Source organism: Cetorhinus maximus, chromosome 9 (assembly GCF_964194155.1).
Source record: "Cetorhinus maximus chromosome 9, sCetMax3.hap1.1, whole genome shotgun sequence".
NCBI lineage: Eukaryota > Metazoa > Chordata > Chondrichthyes > Lamniformes > Cetorhinidae > Cetorhinus > Cetorhinus maximus.
Window position 1 is genome coordinate 71,064,674 of NC_135887.1, and position 26,248 is coordinate 71,090,921.

The window sequence follows — 26,248 nt, forward strand, 5'->3', positions numbered from 1 at the left end:
AGCTGAAAAATCAAGTCCCCACTTACCTTATAATGCACATTTTTGATTCAACCTATTTACTTGTAACGCAAACACACCATAACTCCTCATTACAAATGCATCAACCCAACACCTTTATCTCTCATCTCTCAGTCCTCACAGATAACCTGTCTTTATTAGCCTCCCACAGTTTAATTAATCATGGTCACACACACTCACACACAGCTTTCTTCACAGAATACCACCATAATCCCCAAAATATTAAACAAAACTCATCACTCGTCCTTCAAAACAAAAAATGAAATGTCATATCTTTTTAAAGATGTTTTCATTTTCTTAAGCAATTTCTTATTACTTACTACACTTACCTATGCAAAGTATTATTACACTATGGTGTACATGCATCAAACATGAAAAGATATACAAGTCTTCTGTAAGAATAAAGTTCATTCCAATCCATTCTCAATTTCCTGATATCCAAGTCCTTTTCCATTTAAGCTCTTGACAATGCATCCGCAATTAAATTCTCTCACCCAGCCATGTGTATCATTTTTAAATTGAACAATTGCAATAATAAACTCCACCGGAACAGTCTGGCATTTTTGTCCTGAAATTTCTCCAGAAACTTCAAAGGATTGTGGTAAGTATATACAACAGTCTCCGAAGACTTTTTGCAACATACACTTTAAAATGCTGCAAAGCCAAAATTAAATTTAAAGTCTCTTTTTCTATATTTCAATATTTCTTTTGATGAACATTCAATTTCTGTGAGAAATACCGCACTGGTTTCTCAAGTCCCAGTTCAGCTTCCTGTAGCAACACAGCACCAACACCCACATCACTGGTGTCAACAGCCATTTTGAGCTGCTTTGTATAATGTGGGAGCACTTGTGGTAGTCAGTACAGCTTTTAGGCTGTCAAATGCAATCTGACACTCGTGTCCATTCGAATCTTCTGTTCTTTTTTAACAATCCAGTCAGTGGTACAACTACACTGCTGAAATTTGGCATAAATTTCCAATAAAATCAACTCTTGCTAAGAAATTGCAAAACTTCCCATTTTGTTGTAGGCACTGGTAACACTACAACAGCTTTTACTCTTGCATCTCGTGGGGCCATTTGACCACGTCCAACAGTGTGGCCTAAATATGTAACTTTTGCTTTTGCAAATTCACTTTTAGTCAAATTTACAACCAAACTGGTTTCCTGTCTTACTATTTCCACAAAATAGGACTGCAACAGTTCTTGTAAATCACTTTGACAGTTTTCTGGAAGGTAATTTAATATTCACATTTAGATTCTTAAGTACTTCCTTATTGTCCAATTTAAGCAGAAGAAGGTCAATTTCAGAACCTTTAATTTCTGTTTCCTCCTCCTTGCCAACAACTACCAGTATGTCCCTCTGTTTATCCTCTCTGTCAAAGTACCTTTTAAGCATGTTTACATGGCACACTCGCTGACTCTTTCTTCTTTCTGGGGTATTTACTACATAGTTTACTTCACTCAGTTTCTTTTCGACCTGGTAAGGTCCACTAAACCTTGTCTTTAACAGTTCATCTAACACTGCCAACAATACTAACACTTTTTCCTCAGCCATAAAACTATGAGCCTTTGCCCTTGTATCCACATTTGCCTTCATTACTTGTTGAGTACTTTTAAATGTTCCCTTGTCAGCTCACATGCCCTACTTACTTTTTCTCTGAATTTTGTCACATTATCCGGGAGAATAGTTTCATAACTTTGATTCACTGATTTCTCCTGAATCAGTTTGAGTGGTCCCTTATTTCATGATCATAAATTAACTTGAAAGGATTGAACCATGTTGACTCATTAGGGGCGTCTCTAGTAGCAAACAACAAGAATGGAATCCCTCGATCCCAATCATGTGGATAGTCTTGACTATATGCTCTAAACATAGGCTTTACAGTTTGATACCTCCTTTCTAAAGCCCCTTGAGATTCAGGGTGATAATTTGGTTAACTCTTCTACAATCACCTTTGCTGTGATGTTCCTTAAAGGTATAGCTTCTGGAAATCTTGTGGACACATTCATGATTGTCAGTAAATACTGATTTCCACTTTTAATCTGAAGGAGGGGTCCTACACAATCAAACAGGACCCTGTTAAAAAGGTTCCTCAAATGCTGGAATTGGAATTAAAGGTGCAGATTTAATCACTGCTTGAGGTTTTCCTATCGTTAACATATGTGGCATGACTGACATAGTTTGGCTACATCTTTATGTAGTCCAGGCCAATAGAAATGTTTCTGTATCTTAGCTTGAGTTTTCCTAAATCCCAATTGTCCAGCCATTGGGATTTCATGAATCACTCTCAAAATTTCATTCCAGTACCCAGATGGTATCATTACTTGATGAACTATTGCTTAATTTCCATCTGCAGAAACACAGGGTAGTCTCCATTTCCTCATTAACACATCGTCTTTAAGGTAATCGTGCTCTGGAATTTGTTCTGCCTCTGTTTCAGAATAAGCTATCTGGCATAACTCTTTTAATTCTGGGTCCTTCTACTGTAACTCCACTAACTTCAATTAACTAAAATCCTGCAACTCCCTCCCTAACAGCACTGTGGGTGTACCTACACCACATGGACTGCAGCGGTTCCAGGAGGCAGCTCACCATCACCTTCTCAAGGGAAACTAGGGATGAGAAATAAATGCTGGCCAAGCCAGTGAAGCCCACATCCCATGAATGAATTAAAAAAATGTGTCCACAGAATTTTATCATAGGCTTTGTAAATTCACATTTGTCATTTAATGTCAAACCTGCTTCTTGTAGGACTTTGAGGACTGTTCTTAAATGATGGTCATGTTCTTCCTTTGATGAACCATGTATGAGAATGTCATCCATATGGCATATCACCCGTTCCATGCTTTCCAGGGTCTGAGACATTGTTCTTTGGAATATCTCAGGTGCAGAAGCAATTCTGAATGATAACCTGTTAAAACAATAACGGCCAAATGGAGTGATTGCTAACGTGGAGAGACTGTCATCCACTGATGCCATTGGGTAGATCTCATGCTTTTCTTACTTTTTTAATTGAGTCAAGGCCACACAGATTCTAATTGAACCATTAGATCTTGATACTGTGACCATTCCAGAACACCACTGTCAGTATGGTTACTAGAGAGATGACCCCTTGTTGTAACATGTGTTCAATCTTGCTCTTGACTTTGTCTAAGAGTGGGGTGAGGAATCTCCCTCACTGTGAAGAGACATATAAGTTTAGCGTCTGCCCTTAGGGTTATTTGATATTCTTTTTTCAGCTTATCTCAGCCTCATAATACGGATGGAAATTCATTCCTGACTGCCTCACTGGATGGCTTATCACCAATTTTATCAATCTTGTAAATGAGCCTCAGCTGCAAGTATGCTTTTCATGCTCAGTAATGGTGACTCCTGGTTCCCATACAGGGGTTCCACAATTTCTTTATCCTTGTAACATAATCTTGCCAAATGTTGGCCTATTACTTTTATTGTAGTCCCTCCCAGACCTTGCAACTGAATGGACAATGACTGAAATGTGATATTTTTAAGCCATTTTACTTAATTAGATAATACCGAAACACCTGCCCCCCGTATCTAGCTTGAATCCTGTGGGGTGACAATCAACTTCTAATTTAATGTTCCAGTAATTATTTTCTGTTTTGTTAACTTCTCCTAAGAAGGTTATTTGTTTTTTCTGAGACTTTTCCACTTCTTGGATTATACTTGGTTTCATTATAATCTCTTTCTTCCTATGACCTATAGGAACTTTGGATCTGCAGACTATTTTAAAATGTCCTAACTTCCCACAGCTGTTGCACTCAGCTCCCCTTTCTGGACATTCTTCTTGCTTGTACAGGGTTTTCCCACCATACCAAGAGCATCTCAAGATGATGGTTGTTGTGCTTTTCCCATTTTCACAGGCTTTTTGCTTCACTACTTTTTCTTTTTTGTTCGACATTTTGAATGGTTTCACTCATATTTTTCCAATGGACATAACTTTCCACATGAACAAGTGTTTTGTTTAGCTTCCTACATTTGGTTGGTCATGCTATTTGTACTGCCTTTGTGGGAGTTAAGCCTTCCCTCAGTTGCAAAAGATGTGATGGGGTTTCCTTTAAGACCCTAACCACTATACAATCACATATTAAATCATACCTTAGGATTCTATAGTCACAAATCTCCACAAGTCTGCACAGGTCATTTATGAATGAACCTGTGGATCCACCGAGCTTTTGCCTCCTCTGATTAAACTTTGCTTGCTCAATTATCCAATTTTTTTCAAACATTGAAATACGAATTGAATGCCTGGAGGACTTCTTCATATGAGTTCAAAACCTCAGCGATGCTCTGTCTTGCAATAACATCATCTGCTATGGTCCTTACTGCGTAAAGTAGTGTCCTGATCCTTCTGGCCCTTCTTATTGAAACCTGAAGCTGTCCTGTATCTGGAGAATCTCTTCTTCCAATTGTCCCAGTGTGGAGACTGTTGTGACTTTTAAGCACTTTGGAATGGTTCTGAGAGTGGCAATGTTAACTCCATGTTTACCCTAAGCTCTAGCTCTGTTGCTACTTCAGTGGTCTGGTTTGTAGATTGTGATTTGTATTCGCTGCAGTCTGGACTCTGGATCTGTGTGTCTGCTTACATCTGCTCTAACCACACTGCTTCATTCTTTGTGATTCTTCAATCTTTTCTCTTCTTGTCCTTTTTCCAAGGATTTCTAGGTCTTTCAGGTCTGTATTCTTCTCTTGGATATTTTCTGTGTCTTTACGCCCTGCCACCATGTTTTGTCTTGAGTTCAGGGTCTAGATGGGGTTTCTTTAGGAATTGCCTGTTACCCTAAAAATGCTGCCATAGACTGGTATTCATAAAAAACATTCTTGTTTATTTATAGATCTATAATCTATAGATTTATATACGCCTCAGTACTCTGCACAAGGTTGTACTTCTGCTTCCAACCAGATCGCAGTCTCTTAGTCATGTGACATTCCATCATAGCTACATCAATAGATATATCAGTATGCTCCTGATATTAACCTTTTACTCTACAGAGAGAGGGCAGCATGTAAGTGACTGTGTGTCAGCATGATTGGATGATGTACCTACGCTAGCTGAATAGTTGTAGGTTTGTAAATGAGCTTGTGCAGCTTGCATGATTGGAAAATCTTTGTGGGTGAGGTAAAGTATAATGCTGTAAGCGGTGAGTCCTGAGTGTCAGGGTGTGCATCTGGGGGTGTGGTGCATTAAGCAGTTTGGGAGCTGCATATTGTGGTGGGTGAGAGGTGATTGCCAGAATTCTTCGTGGAGGCAATGGGCCCACCCACAGCTGAAAAGTCAGGGGTGAGCCCACCTCTGCTTTGCTGGGAGGGCCCAGTCTGGTTTAGTGGCTGGCTTGGCTATTAAGTGGCTTAGCTTGTGGCTTCCAATCCCACCTGGAAGGATGTACCACCTCAGAGATTCCTGCCAATCAGATGAGCAGCAGCTCTCCAATCCCAGTAACCAGTCCCCCATGAGGATCTTTGCCAGAGGCCATACACTGAGGAGATTGGGGAAGTTTCACTGGGCCTGTCAGGCTCCACCTTCCAGCCTACTCCTGGGGACATAGCAATTACTTCAATTTTTCCTTAACTATCTGCCTGCTGTTGTCAGAGGCATTGCCATTGATGGAATATTTTGTGCAGTTTTGGTCCCCTTATCTGAGGAAGGATGTATTTGCTATAGAGGGAGTGCAGCGAAGGTTTACCTGACTGATTCCTGGGATGGCAGGACTGACATATGAGGAGAGATCGAGTCGATTAGGATTATATTCACTGGAGTTCAGAAGAATGAGAGGGGGTCTCATAGAAACCTATAAAATTCTAACAGGACTAGACAGGGTAGATGCAGTAAGGATGTTCTCGATGGTGTAGGAGTCCAGAACCAGGGGTCACAGTCTGAGGATACAGGTTAGACCATTTAGGACTGAGATGAGGAGAAATTTCTTCACCCAGAGAGTGGTGAGCCTGTGGAATTCGTTACCACAGAAAGTAGTTGAGACCAAAACATTGTATGTTTTCAAGAAAGAGTTAGATATAGCTCTTGGGGTGAAAGGGATCAAAGGGTATGGGGAGAAAGTGGGAGCAGGCTATTGAGTTGGATGATCAGCCATGATCATAATGAATGGTGGAGCAGGCTCAAAGGGCCGAATGGCCTATTCCTACTCCTAGTTTCTATGTTTCTATGCTGCACTCCCACCTCCAGGAAATGCACAAGGAGGCAGGAACATGGCAGGGAGTTATCCTGACACTTTCATTTGTAAAATTATGGAAACCTGAAGCTGTTCCGTAACTGGAGAATCTCTTCTTCCAATTGTCCCAGTGTTGAGACTGTTGAGTGTTTTCAGCACTTTGGAATGGTTCTGCCTTCATGGGCCTGGGGAAATTCCTGCCTGGGTCTCTGAAGATAGTTACCCAGTCACCTGGGGTGTGCAGAGGGTGCCTGCACTAAAAAGGAGACTGAGGCTCTGCACAAACCACCCATGCCAACAGGGCAATCACGGAGATGAGGTGTGTAAACAAATTCTGTGTGTTACCATCTTGAATCATGGCCCCCACTACCAGTTATCGGGGCACATGGATCTCAGGCACTTCGAATCTGATTCTCTGAACACTGGTAGCATTGCTGATCTGTGCAGCCCATAAAACCCAGGCAGCCCATCCTTATTAGTTTGTATTAATTGTTTGCCGTTTGAAAATTGTTGCCTTGAAGGTTTGATAAAAGTCACAGTCAACCATGACGCAGCTAACCAAAGAGAACAAATGGTACCTCTAGTGTTCAATGGTTTGTTTTATCTGTGTTTGATTATGCTAGTCTGGTAACAGACCCTTGTATTCTTGCTTGATTGCTTAAGCCTGTAAGTGGAGCAAGTGAGTTAAGTATTGACACCACACATGGAATGTTCCAGAAAGGATCTGGGCTCTGAGCTGTAAACATGTGTGTGCTGGTGTTATGGAGAGAGACAGTCAAACTGCAGTGATTTCATCCTACCACCTGTTTTTAAAAGAATAAGTGGTAGTGTGTTTTCCTAATCCCTCATTTCTTGTGATCCAACTTTATTAATAATCCACAGCAAACTCAATTTAGGATTAACTCAGAAGGTTAATTTATTTAGCATGTTCAAAACTCGTGAATGGAGTGTTTGCCACATCCCAATCTGCATACACACACAGTAAAGAGCGGTTGGGGAGGGAGTAGAGGAAAGGAGTTTTACAGTCCAAGGACCACAGAAAGTGAATATTAGTTCACATGAGTTCCAGAGTCCAAGGTCAGAGTCCAATGAGGATTTTTTTCATGTAGGCATTCCAGTTCAGCTGGCTGAAGACCAGAGTTATAGGATTTGTTTTTCAGTTGGTGCTGATACTGCAAGATGAAGTAGGTTATGTAGAGATGGAATAGGTTATGCAGGCAATGGTACAAAATCTTCCAGCACTGTCAGGCTAGATGGGCATGCTGTTCTGCCTGGAGGAGCTAGCTTCTTTGTGGCCCACCAGTTGGATGTTAAAACAGCGGACTGGCTGTGAATCCCAAAGATGTAAAAAAGGCCAGAGGTTTTGGTCATGTGACATGGCCTATTAATGGTTAATTGCAGCTGAAAAATCAGTTTCTGTGCTTCTGGCCAAAATTCCATTGTTCCTCCTTAGGAGAGAGACAACTTTGTTATTAGTATCTTTTCCAGTAACGAGTTTTGATCTTTCTCTTTTGTGATAGTTCAGGATTGGGGAGCCAGCTCATCTGCACTTCCTCTGCTTTCATTGATTACAAGGATTTGTACAATGAGGTGTGAAATTCCAGAAGCTGGGAATAGAATTCTTTCATTCTTGAAACTCCTGAGGATAGCTCCCGGGCGAAGGGCCAACCCTTTGCCAGGTGACTTGTCGCAGCCATTTTTTCTTTGTTCAGCAGAAAATCTATTTGAAGAAATGCAATAAGGATAAAATTTTTGAACATAAGCGTTGGGTTTCTTTTTGTGTTGTAGGAACCCAACAGTTGGAGATTGTCTTAAGTTCTGGGGTATTCTAAAGTTCTGTAAATAAACTGTTTGGATTTAGAATTAGGATAATCTCTACATTGCTCTGAGATAAATAAGATATGCAGCAAATAATATACAGAAAATACATAACAGTGTCAGTGATAAATTGTAGATCCTCATCATCGTATTACACATTGGTGAAAATAAACTGCCAATATCATGTGACAATTCCATGCGTTCTGAATTGCTGTAAAGGTAAATTATTTTTTCATGTGAGAAATAACTTTTGCTGCAGAAACTTGACTTCTGCATTTTCTCATTGACCATTTTGCAGTCTGACATTACATCGCATTAACTGTTATCTGAGTGTGTTTCATTCCCAAGTTTGGTCACTGGGATAATGGTTCTGCATCTCAGCTGCTGGGAGATGTAATAATTGTGCCTCACATCTTTCAATATGCAAGTTAGGGTTGTTTTGCACAGCACAGTGGCTGGCGTGCATAATCGCTAAATTATACATTAAAAGATTGCTGAAATAAGGTAAATATTTCATTAAGTGCATCATTTAATATTGTCAGTTGTGTGTGAACTCTACAAAATAACGAGGGTGTCTAGTAAATGTGCTTTTGCTCTATTTCTTTCCTCCCTTTGTTGCCTTGTCTCTGCTCCTGTTTCAAAACCCTCACTTTTCTTTGCTCTTCCCTCGCTGCCTAACTTCAGTGCCCCAAACAATTACTTCTGAGGAAGCTCACCTGTGGTCGAAGGAATTCTGTTTTTTACTTAAAAACAAAAAGCTAAAAGCTACTGCGGATGCTGGAAATCCAAAACAAAAACAGAATTACCTGGAAAAACTCAGCAGGTCCGGCAGCATCGGCGGAGAAGAAATCAGTTAACGTTTCGAGCCTTCATGGCCCTTCGGCAGAACTGGAGCATAGTTTCTCCCTTCTTCTAACTATGCTCCAGTTCTGCCGAAGGGCCATGAAGGCTCGAAACGTTAACTGATTTCTTCTCCGCCGATGCTGCCGGACCTGCTGAGTTTTTCCAGGTAATTCTGTTTTTGTTCTGTTTTTTACTTGTTTATTTTGATTTTGCAGCTCTGGCTTCCCCAGGAAATATCTTCTAATATTCCCATTGTTCTCCAGTTTAAGATGGTTCTCACAGAACCAGAGTATTTTGTTCAAAATAGCAGCTTCGATTGACCCCAGTATATTGACCTACCTTGGTCAACCTGATTGACAACTGCAGGTGAAATCAGAGTGATGCTAAGCTCCAGGAAACAGCTGCATGAACGGACGATCTTTTGGAAACTATGACCTCATAGGATTATCTTTTTCGCATTCCTCTGATACACTGTTACCTTAATAGTTGTAATTTTTTACCAAAATATCAAGTATTTCCCCCTGGATGATCACTAAAGTCCGGCATGGCAAGAGTATTTTTATTAAACCCTTCATCAACATTGGAGTTTTAGAAGAGCTGACCTGCTCAATTTTTTTTTTCATATTATTAGTTCATTGGATGTGAATGTCGCTGGCTAGGCCAACATTTATTGCCCATCTCAAGTTGCACTTGAGCAGGAGGAGGTGAGCTGCCTTCTTGTGGTGTAGGTACATCCACAATGCTGTTAGGGAGGGTGTTCCAGGATTTTGACCCAGCAACAGTGAGGAAACAGTGATATATTTCCAAGTCAGGACAGTGTGTGATTTGGAGGGGAACTTGGAGGTGGTTTTCTTATGTGTCTGCTGCCAATGTGCTCTTGATGGTAGTGGTCATGGGTTTGGAAAATGCTATCAATGGAGGCTCGGTGAGTTGCTGCAGTGCATCTTGTATATGACACAAACTGCTGCATCGGTGGTGGAGGAAGTGAATGCTGAACGTAGTAGATGGAGTGCCAATCAAGCTGGCTGCTTTGTCCTCAATGGTGTTGTGCTTTTTGAGTATTGTTGGAGCTGCACTCATCCAGACAAGTGGAGAGTATTCCATCACACTCCTGACTTGTGTCTTCTAGGTGGAGAACAGGCTTTGGGGAGTCAGGCCATGGGTTACTCGCTGTAGTATTCCCAGCCTCTTGCCTATTCTTGTAGTCACAGTATTTTTATGGGTGGTCTATTTAAGTCCATCAAGTACCTGCAGGATGTTGATGATGGGGAATTAAGCAATGGTCATGTTGCTGAATGTCAAGGGGTGATGGTGAGATTCTCTCTTGTTGGAGATGGTCGTTGACTGGCACTAGTCTGGTGTAAATACTATTTCTCACTTATCAGCCCAAGCGTGAATGCTGTCTAGGGGTGGGATTCTCCGCACCCGTCCGCTGCTGCGATCTTCCGGTCCCGCCACAAGTCAATGGACTTCTGGCTGGGGCACCGTCTTGCCCGTTTAGGGTCCTGCACGCAGTGCTATCACCAGCATACATACTCCCTTCTGACCTTATGATGGAAGGAAGGTCATTGATGAAGCAGTTGAAGATGGTTGGGCCTAGGACACTACCCTGAGAAACTCCTGCAGTGATGTCCTGGAACTGAGATGATTGACCTCCAACACTAACAACCATCTTCCTTTGTGCTAGGTATGACTCCAACCAGTGGAGAGTTTTCCCCCTGATTCCCATTGACTCCAGTTTTGCTAGGACTCCTTGATGTCACACTCAATCAAATGCTGCCTTGATGTCAATGGCAGTCACTCTCAGCTCACATCGGGAGTTCAGCTCCTTTGTCCATGTTTGGACCAAGGCTGTAATGAGGTCAGGAGCTAAGTGACCCTGGCGGAACCCAAATTGAGCATTGGCTAGTAGGTTATTGCTGGGCAAGTACAACTTGATAGCACTGTAAACACCTTCTATCACTTTGCTGATGACTGAGAGTAGACTGATGAGGCAGTAATTGACTGGATTGGATTTTCCTGAATTGCTTTTTTGGGTACAGGACATACCTGGGCAAATTTCCACATTGTCAGGTTGATGTCAGTGTTGTAGCTGTACTGGAATAGCTTGGCTAGTGAGGCGCAAATCTTCAGTACTACAGCAAGGATGTTATCAGGGACCAAAGGTTTTTACTGATCCTATGCATCCAGCCATTTTTTGATATCATTTGGCATGAATTGAATTGGCTGAAGTCTGGCATCTGTGATGCTGGGGGCCTCAGGAGAAGTTTTTAGTAATTGTGTGTTTTCCAGTAGTATGTTTTATACAGAGGTGATCTCATGTTATCTCCTCTCTCACAGGCACGTTACCTTACAAAGCCCAAGTAAGCTTCTATGTTTGTTGACATTTTTTTTGTCTCCTCCTTAAGCAATCGGCATTATCGTTCTGTGAGATCTTTCCAAGGTCTGAACACTTGCGTCCACCGTAGATAAAATATTGTGCTTCTGTAAACACTGTAAAGATTGAAATTTCCCCTACTACAGCAGTGTTCTCCAGGTTACTTTCACTCTAACCTAACTGATTTCCTAACCTAATTTCCAATGTCCGACATCTGGTATTAGAGTAGAAAATAAAGATTAAGGCTCCTCTCAGCCTTAAACTGTTTTTGTTGCCTTTTTGTGTATTACACATGGCGTTTGGATTGGATGACCTCCCTATGCCACCAAAAATCATTCTTTATCTTCTAGATTGAGCTGAACATTAATCCATTCCTGGCACTCGTCCATCACTACTTCTCCCCTATTCTGACTGCTGTACAACTGTTCCTCTTTGCCATCCTGATTATTTGAGACCATTAGACTAGAATCACAGCTAAACCCTCAGTACTTCTGCAGTTGTACATTCTAACTGTATCCCAGCTGGAACCATTGTTAAATAGAGAAGGGTTCTTGCTAGGCTCATCCTCCTACAATCCATGTTGAACTCTGGTGGATATGAGCCTGACTGTGTCCAAAAAAATGGTTAATGATTCGATTGGGATCAGACGACATTCAAAGGAACAGAAAAGGCCAGTCAAACTTAACAATAGCAAGTTATTAGCTGTTACAGTTCTCACCTACCTGGAGTATTTCCTGATGCCATTTACACTTTGAAGTTGCTAACAGCTTTTTTTAGTTCGTGTGAATGCTTGTGCTGCTCTGTTTCGTAGGCTATGCTGTTCACCTACACATCAGGAAACATTAAGTTCCCTCAGTCAGACAGTACAGGCTTCTGTTAATTTACAGAAATGTTTTATCACCTACTCTTTTACTATAAACAATTAACATTTGGAAAGATTAGAATGAATACCAAAGTGATTCATCTTACGCTTAATATTCTCTGGTGACAGACATAACAACGGCGAGTAACTCTCCAAAGCCTGTTCAACATCTACAAGGCACAAGTCAGGAGTGTGATGGGATATTCTCCACTTACCTGGATGAGTGCAGCTCCATCAATACTCAAGAAGCTTGACACCATCCAGGACAAAGCAGCCCGCTTCATTGGGATCCCATTCACCGCCATAAACATTTACTCCCTCCACCACCGACGCACAGTGCCATCAGTGTGTACCATCTACAAGATGCACTGCAGGAACTCACTAAGGCTCCTTAGACAGCACCTTCCAAAACCACAGCCTCTATGACCTATAAGGGCAAGGACAACAGATACATGGGAACACCACCACCAGCAAATTCCCTTTTAAGCAACTCACCATCCTGACTTGGAAATATATTGCCGTTCCTTCACTGTCTCTGGGCCAAAATACTGGAATTCCCTTCCTAACAGCACTGTGGGTGTACCTACACCACATGGACTGCAGCGATTCAAGAATTTGCCTCACCACCACCTTCTCAAGGGCAATTAGGGGTGGGCAATAAATGTTGGCCTAGACAGCGATGCCCATATCCTGTGAGAGAACAAAGAAAACAGGTTCCCAGAGAAATTACGTCTATTTCACCATTTCCTATTTCAATACATACATTGTGTTCTGTGATACTGTGGTTGATGTGCTACATTAAACACATATTTCAGTTCTCACCATTTTTCAGTATAAAGTCCAACTGTAATGGGGATGAGTTTCCACTGCGTAGTTTCAGTGGGAATACCATTTCCAAGCAGAAATGGAGCTTGTGACAATGTTGAGGTGCCTCAACATATTTTTCTGCTAAAATAACTCAACAGTGTGTTGTGATCATGGAAACTTAGCTGACTTTTTGGAATCGACACAGACACCTACAGAAGTGATGTGTCTGTGAGCCCTGCAGCTGAATGTATTTAGCTCAACTGCTGCCTTCTCAGTTTCCTGCTTGTCTTAGTGAGATTGAGTGACATTGTAATAAAACTGGATTTTCACTGAATTCCCCCTGGGATTTTGGATCCGAGAACATGAATTTCCTCCGAGCTTCTCCCAGTTGGAACTCCGGGAGAAGGTCAGCAGAACCACTGGTTTGCCTGAACTGGACCCATTTGCCCATCTGTTGGATTTTGATGCTCAGCGAATGTCTGAGAAACCTATAAAAGCTGCAGGTTTTTAAATTGGCAGTAAGGATCTTTAACGATACTGTAAACCCAGAGAGATATGGGGCAAAGGTTAGTGCAGCCCAGTACAAAAGATCCCAATCAGCAAGCAAAGAGTGAATCCTGTAAGAGGGTCAGAGGTGAACTAAACAGCTTATTATGACAAGAGGAAATAAACTCTCTTATGGGCAGAATTTATCGCGCTTGTGTGATATTTCGGTCAGCAGGCGCATGCAGGAGCTGTGCCCGCCGTTAATTAAGAGGCCAGTTAAGGCCATTAAAAAGGCAATTGATGCCGATTTTATGTTGCCCATGCGATTTCGCGCTCGTCGCTTGGGCAAAATGGGCAGGCGGCCAGCTGATAATTTCAAAAATCTCACCCACGGGTGGGATAAAAAGGGTCAGCAGCATTGCCAGTGTGAGTAGTGAGGAGTTTGGTAGATAGTTTGCTGCTGGTGATTTACTGGTATATGGCAGCTTCATCTCTGTTCAGGGCTTCATTGTTAGTATTTCCAGGCTTCATTTCAGGACTTATTGCTGTCTCCAAGGCCTCCACAGGATTCAGACCATGTGGACCCTTCCGGGTATCAGACAGCCTTCTATTACCCTGGTAATGGGGATTGTGGTCTCTGCTAGTGGCATCTCCTCTGAGGATGAAGAGAGGGGCGGAGGGGAGAGGAGGCCAGTTGTCCCAGTGCAGCTACCAGGGGAGCGACCTGTGGGAGGAGAAGTTCAGGCACAAGATGCGCAGGGCCAACAGGAAGTCCAAGGTGTTAAGGGCTGCAGAAGCCACCACTATTTTGCTGCCAGGGTTTACAGGCAGTGATGCAGCCACCTCAATATGCCAGAGGTACAATGCCAAAGGAGGCTCCGCCTCGCAAGGGAAACAGTGACCTCCATTTGTCAGATAATTGGCCCTGAGATCAGCTCCGACTGTGTGGGTGGACACCCCATGCCAGTGGCTCTGAAGGTCACTGTGGCCCTCAACTTCTATGCCTCTGGCTCTTTCCAGGGCTCAGTGGGGGATCTTTGTGGAGTCTCAGCTGTCCACAGTTGCATCAATCTGGTGACAGAAGGTCTGTTCGCGGGTATTGACTTTCATTCATTTCCGTATGGATGAAGCCAGCCAGGCTGAACAAACCAGAGGCTTCGCGGCGATCGCTGGCTTCCCCTGCATCCAGGGTGCAATCGACTGCACACATGTGGCCATCAAGGCGCCAGCAGGTCATCCAGAGGTGCATCTGCACTGGTGCCTGGTTCAAAGAGTGGGTGTGATGCAGATGTATCTGGAGTCTGGTGGTCCTCTGGCATCAGGGGTGGGTCTTTGGGTTCCTGCGATTGGATTCGTGGTGGTGATTCTAAGGGAGAGCAATGACACGTCATTAGTTAACTTCATCACACTGTCACTGTGCATACCAGGCACCCTGGTGAGACAATGTAGATGTGCATCATGGTGCCATCGTCTTTCAATGATCAATGAGGAATCCAGTTTTGAGACTCCCATCAATGATGAGGCTACACAGGAATGTTTGCAGCATCCGAAATTCTCACCTCTGTGCTCTGTACTCTTACCTTCATCTGACACCCCAGCCTCTCCGTGGCCAGTTGACCGAGGTGCCTGGCACCTCTCCAGCTCCAACGTGTCCTCTCGTATCTGGTTAGGATTGGGAGGTTAGCGGGGCCTCCTCTGGTCTGCAACCTCTCGATGTTGTTATGGGCCGTCTTCTCCTGAAAGGACAGAGGAGCATTGATTAGTCCACTCTCTACCTGCAGCACCATTGCAGCCTGGCCAACCCCACCTGAGGAACACCTCGCAGGGCACATCCGAGTCATGGCCTCAATCCACAAGGCACTCAGCCCAAGCAGACAGGGCTCACCCCCTTGGCCAGATCTGGCATCATTGACAGTTGGCCCTCAGACTTTAACACCCCTGAACTCCACTGGTGGGGCAGGGATGGCCAGACCTTAACATGTAACACACTGATCCGTGCCAACACAGTACTGACCCTGCTTGAGCACAGCAGGTTATTAAACCTCTTGCAGCACTGGAAACAGGCGCAGCACGCATCATGGCTGCTAACCAGCGCTGCCACCTCCTCCCAAGCTCTTTTGGTTAGGTGCGATGGCCTCCTCCTTCCATCCCTGGGACAAGGGTGTCCCTCCTGGAAGCCACCTCCTCCAGGAGGGCTGCGAAGCACTCGTCAGAAAACCGGGAGGCTGAGTGCCCACCTGACCTGTGCTCCCGCCTGGCATCTGCAGCCGCATTGGAATCAATCATTTTGAATCTCCTGCTAACAACACTGAAGATGTCTTCCTCGCCAGCAGCCCCCCAGGGCCTGACTGTGCCAATTTTAAACCAGCCGCCAGGTCACCATTGGACCAGGTGGCCGACAGGCCCCCACCCCCGCCCATCCCTTCCTGACCATTGGGGAGCCGTCGTTCACACTGGATGGGCTTTAATTGGCCTGCCAGTGTGAAATCACGGTCGGGGGCTGATCGTGGGCGGTGGCACCTTTCCCAGCCGCTCCCAGGCTGACCGATCATGCCCGCCCGCCAAACTCAAAATTCTGCCCAATATGTATGTGCTGCAGGGTGTTTAGTGACAAGGAGTCAAAATAGGCAACATGAGAAATGCCACCAATTAATGAATATTGAATTTCTTTTGGATCTTGTTAACTGCCAAAAATGATTTTGCAAAAGAAAAAGTCATCATCAGTGAGTTTAAATTCCTCTATCTATGAATAGTACAACTTTAATATTACAAAGAACATCATAAAACCTGGTCCACTCCTCCATCACCCCCTACTCCTCAACCCCCACCTATGGCACCTCCCCATGCCCACGCAGAAGATGCAACACCTGCCCCTTCACTTCCTCTCTCCTCACCGTCCAAGGGCCCAAACTCTCCTTTCAAGTGAAGCAGCATTTCACTTGCATTTCCCCTAACTTAGTCTACTGCATTCGTTGCTCCCAATGTGGTCTCCTCTACATTGGAGAGACCAAACGTAAACTGGGCGACCGCTTTGCAGAACACCTGCGGTCTGTCCGCAAGAAAGACCCAAACCTCCCTGTCGCTTGCCATTTTAACACTCCACCCTGCTCTCTTGCCCACATGTCTGTCCTTGGCTTGCTGCAATGTTCCAGTGAAGCCCAACGCAAACTGGAGGAACAGCACCTCATCTTCCGACAAGGCACTTTACAGCCTTCCGGACTGAATATTGAATTCAACAACTTTAGATCTTGAACTCCCTCCTCCATCCCCACCCCCTTTCCGTTTCCTCCCCCTCCCTTTTGTTTTTTCCAATAATTTATATAGATTTTTCTTTTCCCACCTATTTCCATTATTTTTAAATCTATACTGTAATGCCCTGTCAGTCTTTCCACCCCACCCCCACTAGAGCTGTACCTTGAGTTTCCTGCCTAATTAGCACATTCTCTTAGATAATATCACCACCTTCAACACCTCTTTGTTCCTTTCTCTGTGACATCTTTTGATTATCTGCTCCTATCACTGCTTGCTTGTCCCTACAACCACCACCACGCCCCCGACTTCTCTACCCCACCCCACCCCCACCCCCCCCACCCCACCTTAAACCAGCTTCTATTTCACCTCTCTCCTATTTTTACTTAGTTCTGTTGAAGGATTATGAGGACTCGAAACGTCAACTCTTTTCTTCTCCGCCGATGCTGCCAGACCTGCTGAGTTTTTCCAGGTATTTCTGTTTTTGTTTTTATCATAAAACCATATGCAGCAGCTCAAACACCATTATTGCAGGAGATAAAACATGTCCAGGGAAGCATAAAGCTGTTAGCTGAGTGTCAATAGCAGCAAAGATAGTGGAATCTTTACTCAGGTATAATCGGAATCAAAAATATAATAAAGCCTGGTAAACACGGATTTCATCAGTGAAGCGTAAGGTAACAAACCTTATTGAATTCTTTAAGGAAGCAACAGAAAAGTGGATAAGGTCAATGCATTAAAAGAAACCTATTTGGATTTTCAAAAAGCCATCAATAAGCTAGCGTATCGTAGACTTATAACTGAGGGCAGAGCATGTGGAGTCAGGACAGGTAGCAGGATGGATAGCAAGTTGGTTGCACCAAAGTGGGAGATTTTCTTGGTACTGAAGAAGACTGTGACAAATGCAAGGGAACATTAATAAACTTGCAGAGTGGGCATGTATGTAACTGGCAAATGAATAACAATATAGATGAGTTAGAGGGTACATTTTTTATGAAGAATAAAGAGGTCACATGCTGCTTGGACAATAAGAGTCTAGGTAGAGGATAGAAGGGGTAGAGGAGCAAAAAGATTTGGGGTATAGATGCACAAGCCACGGGTTAATAAAGCAAAGCATTGGGTTCATTTTTACTGGGATAGAATTGAAAATCAGAGAAGTTGCCACTATGGTAGGCTGCATTTTATGGCTCCTGGGGGTGAGATGGCAGGCATGAGGGACCATCAAATCGGGTGCCATGTCAAGGGCGCTGATCCTGGCACCTACCACCTGCCCCCACACGGACTGCAATGTTATCGGCAGCAGGGCATGTGTAACTCTTTTTGAGTCAACCAAATAAACTAAATTAGCAAAATCAGGGGCATAGTAAAAAGCAGCCCCTTAAAGGGAAACTGCAAAAACAAAGAGAAAATTTAAAGGAAACTTGAAAACATTAAACCAAAATGTGATTAAGGGGGTCAATAAACACTCCAGTCCCCGCGGTGCCCACCGAGCATGGAAGGCCTCAGTGTTGGCAGACACCGCGTGCTCCCTCTCCAGGGATACCTGGCCGCGAACGTAGCCGCGGAAGAGGGGCAAACAGTCGGGTCGGATGACTCCCTCGATAGCCCGCTGCCTGGACCTGTTAATGGTTAACTTGGCCAGGCTCAGGACAGGTTCACGAGGAGGTCCCCCTCCCTCCCGGCACCCCCTCCGCACCGGGTGCCCACAGATCAGGAGTGTGGGGCTGAAGTGCAAACAAAACAACAGTAAAAGGTTTTTTAAATAATTGAAAAAGGAGTGCAGCCTACAACAACCTACATAGACATGGTTCGCGGACCCCACAAGGCCGCAATAGACGCAGGTATTTTCGGAGTCCGTGAACCGACACAACCTACGGTTGTATGGGACTGCTGCATGCAACACCCTCCACCCCAGGTCCCCGATGGAAAGAGGGAGACCACCTCGGTTGAGGGCCCCCCCAATGGGGACCTCCTCCACCAGATGGCCACAAGGTACGCCAGGGTGCGTCCGGGCGGTGGGCGAGGACAAGGAATTTAAGGGTGTGCAGCAGCCCATACAGGAAACCTCTCCGCCCCATGCTAAAGGCCATGGAGGGCATTTCTGCAAGATGATTCAGGTTGTGAGGCACTGGCTCCCGAGGGAGGGTCCGGGGCTTGAAGCCAATGTGGAATTCCATCCGAACAGGGGTACGTTCGGACAGAAGATCACCGTGCACCTGCGCCACCTCGAGTCCCATTATGACATCGGGGCCAAGCACGAGCATCCTAAGGTCTTGAATGGCACTGGCCGCGAGCCAGATGTCCACCAAGGTGCGATGCATCAACTCCTATGGAAGCATCCAGCCCACTCCCCCACCACCCAGCACATTCCCGACCCTGGTAACCCAGGAAGCCACAGCCCTCCTCTCCACCAGCCACTGAAATGGTGGCGGTGCAGATTCCTGAGCAGTGGCTCTCTGATGATAGCCGTAGCGCCTGACAGCGGAGAGCTGCACAGCGAGGCGACCATGTTCCATACTTTGATCAGGTCCTGGAGGGCAGGTGCAGGTATGCCTGCAGGCCTCTGGGCCAATTGAGGTCCTTAAGTGGCCGATTAATGGTCGCTTGGGGGCTTCCTCCTGCCACCGGTGGAATTTTGCCTATGGTGAGGGGAGGCTGGTGTTCGGGGTGGGGTGGGGCGGGTGGGTGTGGTGCTGATGGCTAGGCAAGGTGGAGTGCCTCCTTCTTGCCCCCCTGACCCCAGTATTCCCCTCAATCTGCGTTTCACCTCCCTCTCCCACCACCAGCTCCCCATCTCCCACACCAGGGCCCAACAAGACCCCAAATTCACCTTTCATCCCAGCTTCATTGGGCTCGCTTCCCTCTGAGACTTGGTGCAGTCCCGCAGTGGCCACTGCTCCTAGTGTCACTGCTGGACCCAAAGAAGTGCCAGCCATTTGATTGGCCAACAGCTCTCGGAAGAATGACCTCCTCCACGATGTGGAGGGTCCATCTCAAGCCAATTAAAGGCCCAGCAGCTGTTAAATGGCCATTGGGTGAGACGGCGAAGCTGGGGTGAGCTTGTCCCTGACATTTACACGAGGGGACGAGGAGAGAACAGGGTCATAAAATTCAGCCCTTTGTGTAGAACATTGGTTAGACAACACTTGGAACACTGTGTATAGTTCTCCATATTACAATAAAGAAAATAGGGCATTGAGGAAAGTGCAAAAAAATATTCAAAAGGATGATTCCTGAACTGAGACTGTCAAGAAAGATTGAACAGGATGGGGTTCTTCATTTTTTAGGGTGGATTTTAAAATAATAAAAGGGTTTGATAGGGTACGCACAGGGTACACATTTCTATTTGTGAGGGAAACCAAAACTTAGAGTATAAGATGGTCACTAATGAATCTAAGAGGGACAGTTCGAATGTGGAGTGCACTACCACATGGAATAGTTGAGAACAGCATAGATGCAGTTATGGGGAAGCGAAGTGAGGGAAAAACAAACATGTGTTGACAGGCTGAGATGTGGTAGAGTTGCAAGGCCTGCTTTTGTGCTGTAGATCGATGTAACTCGATGAAATAATTCACCAGCTAGAGAAATCAATAAAAATTGATTATAGTAAGAGTGGAGGCAATGGGAGTGTCCTTGAAACTGCCTGACTGATATCCCAGATAAGGACTAGTTCTTGGAGAAGTTGGGCCCATAAGGAGGAGAGGAACTGTGAATTATTAAGAAAGGAAGGTAGACTTGCATTTACACAGCACCTTTCAGGACCCCATGATGTCCTAGGGTGTTTGACAGTCAATTAAGTAATTTTGAATTGTAGTCACTATGGTTTAGGTGCCAATGATTCGGTGGGGTGATAGGAAAGATAAAATGAGCTGGGAGGTGATTGGTGCATAATTGGATTCGGACAGAAACACAGGAACAGCTGGTGTCATATCTGACCCTGAGATGTGCTTCCAATCATATATCTGCACAATTACTCAATCAGCCTGTTTCCACCTCCATAACATTGCTTGACTCTTCCCCTGCCTCTACTCTTCCGCTGCTGAACCCTCATTCATGCCAGTGTTACCTCTAGACTAGGCTATTTCAACACTCCTGAATGACCTCTCACACTCTACCCTCTGTAAACCTGGATCACCTAAAACCCTGCTGCCCATGTCCTAACTCGTACCAAGTCCCATTCAACTATCACCTGTGCTCACTGACCTACACTGCCTCCTGGTTAAGCAATGCCTTGATTTTCAAATTCTCATCCTTGTTTTCAAATCTCTCCATGACCTTGCCTCTCGCCATCTTTGTAATCTTCTTGAGCTCGATAACTCTCAGAAATATCTGCATTTTTCTAATTCTGATCTCTCGTACATTCCCAATTTTAATTGTACCACCATTGGTGGCTTTGCTTTCAGCTGCATAGACCCCAAACTCTGGAATACCCTCCCGAAACCTCTCCACCTCTCGACATCGCTTTCCTCCTTTAAGACACTCCTTAAAACCTCCCTCTTTACCAAACCTTTTCTCATCTGACCTAACATCGTCTTATGTGAGGTCGTTGTTGTATTTTGCTTTATAATGCTCCTGTGAAGTGCCTCGGGACATTTCATTACATCAATGGCACTATATGAATACAAGTTGTGTTGGTGTTAACATTCCCCTGTCTACTACTTCAGTTACTTACCCAAAACATTCAATTAGGTTCATTAGACATGACCAACCTTTCACAAATCCATGTCCGTGCTCTCCAATCAGCTCAAATTTCTTATGTACCTAGTCACTCTGTCCTTAATGATAGATTCCAATGACTTCACCACATGAGACTAACAGGTCTATAATTTTCTGTTTTTTTCTCTCTCAGCTTTCTGAAATATTGGAAGTACATTTGCAATTTTCAAATCTAAATGGACAATTCCTAAATTGAGTGGGCTTTGGAAGAGTATGTTTAAGTATTTGCAATATTCCTACCATGCTCTTTTAAGACCCTGGGGTGGAAACCATCAGCCCCTGGAGATCTGTCAGCCTTCAGTGCCTTTACTGTTTCTAATAATATTTATTGCTCACACTAAGTTCACTGAGTTCTCAGTTTTTGATTCATTATTAATTTCCCAGGAATGTCAGGCATATTATCCTCCTCCTCACCTGTGAAGACTGACTGAGGAATTATTCAACAAGTCTGCCATTTCCCTTCATTCATTTACAACATTATTCACATCTATTTTTAGAGGTCCTACATTATCTTTGACAACTCTTTCTCTTCTAATATAATTGTAAAAACTTTTTGTACTAACCTTGATATCTCTCACAGGTTTCTTTTCATATTCCCTTTTACAACATTTACTATATTCATTTGCTGTTCTATATATCTCTTCCTGTCCTCTGGATCCACACTGTTCTTTGCACTTTACTTTGATGTTATCTTTCACCTCTTTTTTCAACCATGACTTTTATTTGGTAAGTGGAAGTCCTGACCCTTTTGGGTAAATACTGGTCCAATATTAAACTCAATTCCTATTTGAGAACCTTCCACTGTTTACCTGATAACAGTTTTGGCCAGTTTCAATTTCAATATTCGTAATTGTGTCAAGTTTCTTGTGATAAAGTGGAATGCTATGTATCTTTAAGAGAATGTAGTTAGTTGACCATGTATTGACCAATCGCTACACAGCACAGGCTTCTTGGGTAACTGTAAGTCTAAAGCTGGAGGTGACTGAACACATGGTGTTAGTGCTCTGTTCTTAGTGTTTGTTCAGTTAATTGGTCTCTCTGCCTGTATTGTTTCAAGCACCAACTAATGTGTTAATATTAAGGGCTAGCCAGCGTTTGCTGGACAAAGAGAACCTGATAACCAAAAACATAAAACTGGCAACGAGGATAATCTGTATCAATTGATGGCAATCAAGAAAGCCGCGGTAAGCCACGTTACTTTGCCACTACCTTGAAAACTGTTTGAAAGCGCAGTCTCCTTAATCATCGAGTATGCTGCGGTTTGGGCATCTTGAACCATTCAGCCCCATTTCTGATAACTGGTCTCATTACGTGGAACGCCTAGTGTTCTTCTTTACCGCTAGCGACATCGCGGGGGAGGACAAGAAGAGGACAGTTCTTAGACAACAGCCATGCTGAGCACTGTTAGAGACTCGGAGGCAATAAAAGATACACACAAAGGCACACATTAATGAGAGAAATACATCCAGGCAGCCTGCAGGCGATCGACAGTTCAGAAATATCAAATGCTTTTTCTGCCACTGCAATGGTCACATAATGCGGCACTGTCAAGAGAGACTGAGACAGCATTTTAAAAACAAAGGTAGAAATCATGAAATCTGTCTTGTTGAAGAACCAGAGGAAGCAGAATTTGACATCTATTAATTACATAACCTGAAAGTGGGGAGAACTGAGCCAATCCAGGTAATCATTAGAGTCAATGAACAACCCATCAAGATGGGGGTCAATACTGTGGCATCAAAGGCTTCTCGGCCTTTTGGCTAAGATCAAGTGTAGTATCTGTCGCAGGGGCGACACCATGATCCTGCCAAGGCAAGGTCGGGATGGAAAGGCTATAACCAATCGAAATCCATACCATGGGTTACCTATCACCGTCCGAGTCACGGTGAACGACAAGCGAAGGAGGATCACCTATGGATCGGGTCTTCTTCGCCAGGAGGATCCTGTTGAAGGCGTGCGGCTTCGAAGCTCCGGAGATCGTATCCCTGCAGGACTTCCCCAAAGCTGGTTTTTTCAATGTGACGTTCAAGCGGGTGGCAGACTGCGTCCAGCTCCTGAGGGTGTTCGAGGAGAAGAGAGACCTGCCGGAGATGAAGATCCTGACGGCGGAGCCGCTCTTTTCTCTGCCGTTGCAACGGGAACGTGTGGTGATGGTGCATCTGTACAACCCCTTCGTCCCTGTCGCCGACATGGTCACCTTCCTCACCAGGTACTTCATAAGGTGGGGAGTGGCACCGAGATTCGAGACGAGTTGGGGATCTGGACAGGCAAACGCCTGTTTAAGGTCACGCTAAAGACCGATGGTAAGGGAGCCATTTTCCACCCTCCTTCCAGTTTCGCTATCGGGGGAAACCGTGGCTACCTGGTCTACGCTGGGCAACCCAAGCATTGTCGCTCATGCGGCAAGGCTGGTCATGTGGCGGCCAACTGCAGCGCCTCCCTCTGCAAGATCTGCAAACAGGAAGGGCACCAGACAAAAGACTGCAAACAGGCCAAGTGCTGCAACCTGTGTGGCGAGGCAGGTCACCTCTACAGGACCTGCCCCAAACGCTGCCGTACTTACGCACAGGCAGCCAAAGCCAACGAGGGGGAAGCAGAAGAAATGTTTCGTGTCACTCCAACCACCAAGGCCCCCAGGGAGCTCAACGGGACAAAGGAGGACACAGAGAGAGACAAGGTGGAGAAAGAGATTGAGGCAACAGAGAGCCAATCAACAGCACTACCCCCTGAACCTCCCAGTCCTCAGGACAGTGAATCAATGGAGGAGGAGGCAGCAGTGGAAAAGCAGCAGGGGGAGTGGCGGACGGTGAAGAACACCAAAAGGAAGAAGGAGCGAAGAAGAAGCAAAGCCATTTCCCAGAAAAGCGGCAAGAGGCGTCTCCCATCCGACATGGATGACAAGGGCAGCAGCTCTTCGGATGATGAAGTGCCAGGGCGGCACCGACAGAAGAGGCGGCAAAGCTCCAGGGCGTTGGAGGACGAGACACCCGAGCTCCAGAACATTGGAGACAACAAGGAGACCAGCGCACCCCAACTTTGCCTGCAACCTGAGGAGGCCAGTGCACCACAGCCCCTGGAATCTGGGAGCAGTGAGGTAATCATCGCGCCCCAGTTCCAGGAAGCCGGGAACAGCAACACCCCAGAGGGGGTGAGTTTTGGAGAAGCTTCTCCAGCAAAGGTCATCTCAAAACCTGCTCTCTACGTGAACCTCCAGATGCCACCTGAGCAGAACACTGCCAAGGAGATCTACCTCAGCCCATCCAAAGTGAAGGAATTTGAGCTCACTACGGGTATGAAGGAGCAGACTAAAGGTCTGGGACTCTCAGAGACAGTGGGTTTGGTAGGAGAATAAATGCTTTAAAATGGGTTTAAAGATTGTATCCATAAATGTGCGTAGCATTAAATCTACTACGCGATGTGTTGCAACCTTGGACTACCTAGCCAAGGTCAAAGCTGACCTGTTGTTTCTGCAGGAGTGTGCGATACCGCACCTCAGCTCCTACAGGCAATGGTCACGATGGTGGTCCCATGGGCCATCGATCTGGTCGGGCGGAAATGACTCTCGTTCCTCCGGCCTGGGTATTCTGCTGCGGGGAGACAACTTCACCGTCTCCGAGGTTAAGGAGGTGGTGGGCGGGCGACTCCTCGTAGCAGACGTAATGTACAAGAACGCTCCACTCCGGTTAATTAACGTGTATGGCCCGGCACAAGGGGCTGAGCGGCTGGAGGTTTTTCAGCAGCTCCCACTGCTGCTGGCGACCTCCAGGCCGGTCATTCTGGGCGGTGACTTCAACTGCATCATCGATGCGGCTGGACGATCCAGCAGGGCCGACAGCAGATTGGACGCTACATCCAGATCCCTGATGGAAACAGTTAAGGATGCCAAGCTGCACGACGTCTTCAGCAACCCTGCAGACGGAGCGCAGCGTAGATACACCTGGTCGCGGCCAGACGGGTCCATTCGTTCCAGGATAGACTTCCTGTTTGTGTCCCGTGCATTCACAGTCAGATCCACCGATGTCAAGCCGGTGTTCTTCTCTGACCACTGCCTCCTACTGGCGGACTGCCACTTGGAGAAGGACCTGAGGGTGGGCAGGGGGGCATGGAAGCTAAATGTGCAACTGCTGACCCCAGAGAACATTGAGGAGCTCAAGAGGGATTACAAAGGTTGGAGAACCGTGAAACCCCTCTTTGAGTCCCTGACACACTGGTGGGAAGCGATCAAGGGAAACATCAAGAGGTTTTTCATCCTCAAAGGCACCCAGAAAGCTAGAAAGGAACAGAGGGAAATGTCCCGACTCCAGAAAAACATGCAGAATCTGCTCCGGCTGCAGTCGATGGGGGTCGATGTCAAGGAGGAGCTCCAAGAGGTGAAGAGCCAGCAAGCCTCGCACTTTGCCTCGGAGGCCTCCAAGATCATCTTCCGTTCCAGAGTCCGCTCCGTGGAGCAGGATGAGACGTGCTCACGTTTCTTCTTCCAAAAGGTACACAGAGAGATCTCTGTGATCAGCAGCCTGAAGGAAGAAGACGGCTCAGTAAAGTCATCACGGTCCGACATTTTGAGGATCAGCAAATCCTTTTATGCCGGATTGTATGACGTGAAGCCCACGGACAGCACGGCCTCCCAGTCGTTCCTGTCCTCTATCACGGAGGTCTTAGACGACAGTACGCGGGAGAGCCTGGACAAACCGCTAACTCCTGATGAACTGACTAAGGCCCTTGAGTCCTTCGAGAAGAGTAAAACTCCTGGAAGCGACGGCTTGCCGGCAGAGTTGTATTCGGCTCTGTGGGACTTGATCGGCCCAGACCTGCTAGGAGTGTACGAGAGTATGCTCCTGGCCGGTAGTATGTCAGAATCCATGAGGAAAGGCATCATCACCCTCA

General features: G+C 45.5%; 1 pseudogene; it reads left to right on the forward strand.

The window, feature by feature from the left end:
* Positions 1-23,104: 23,104 nt before the first annotated feature.
* Positions 23,105-23,207, forward strand: LOC144685142 (U2 spliceosomal RNA; annotated as a pseudogene).
* Positions 23,208-26,248: the final 3,041 nt, after the last annotated feature.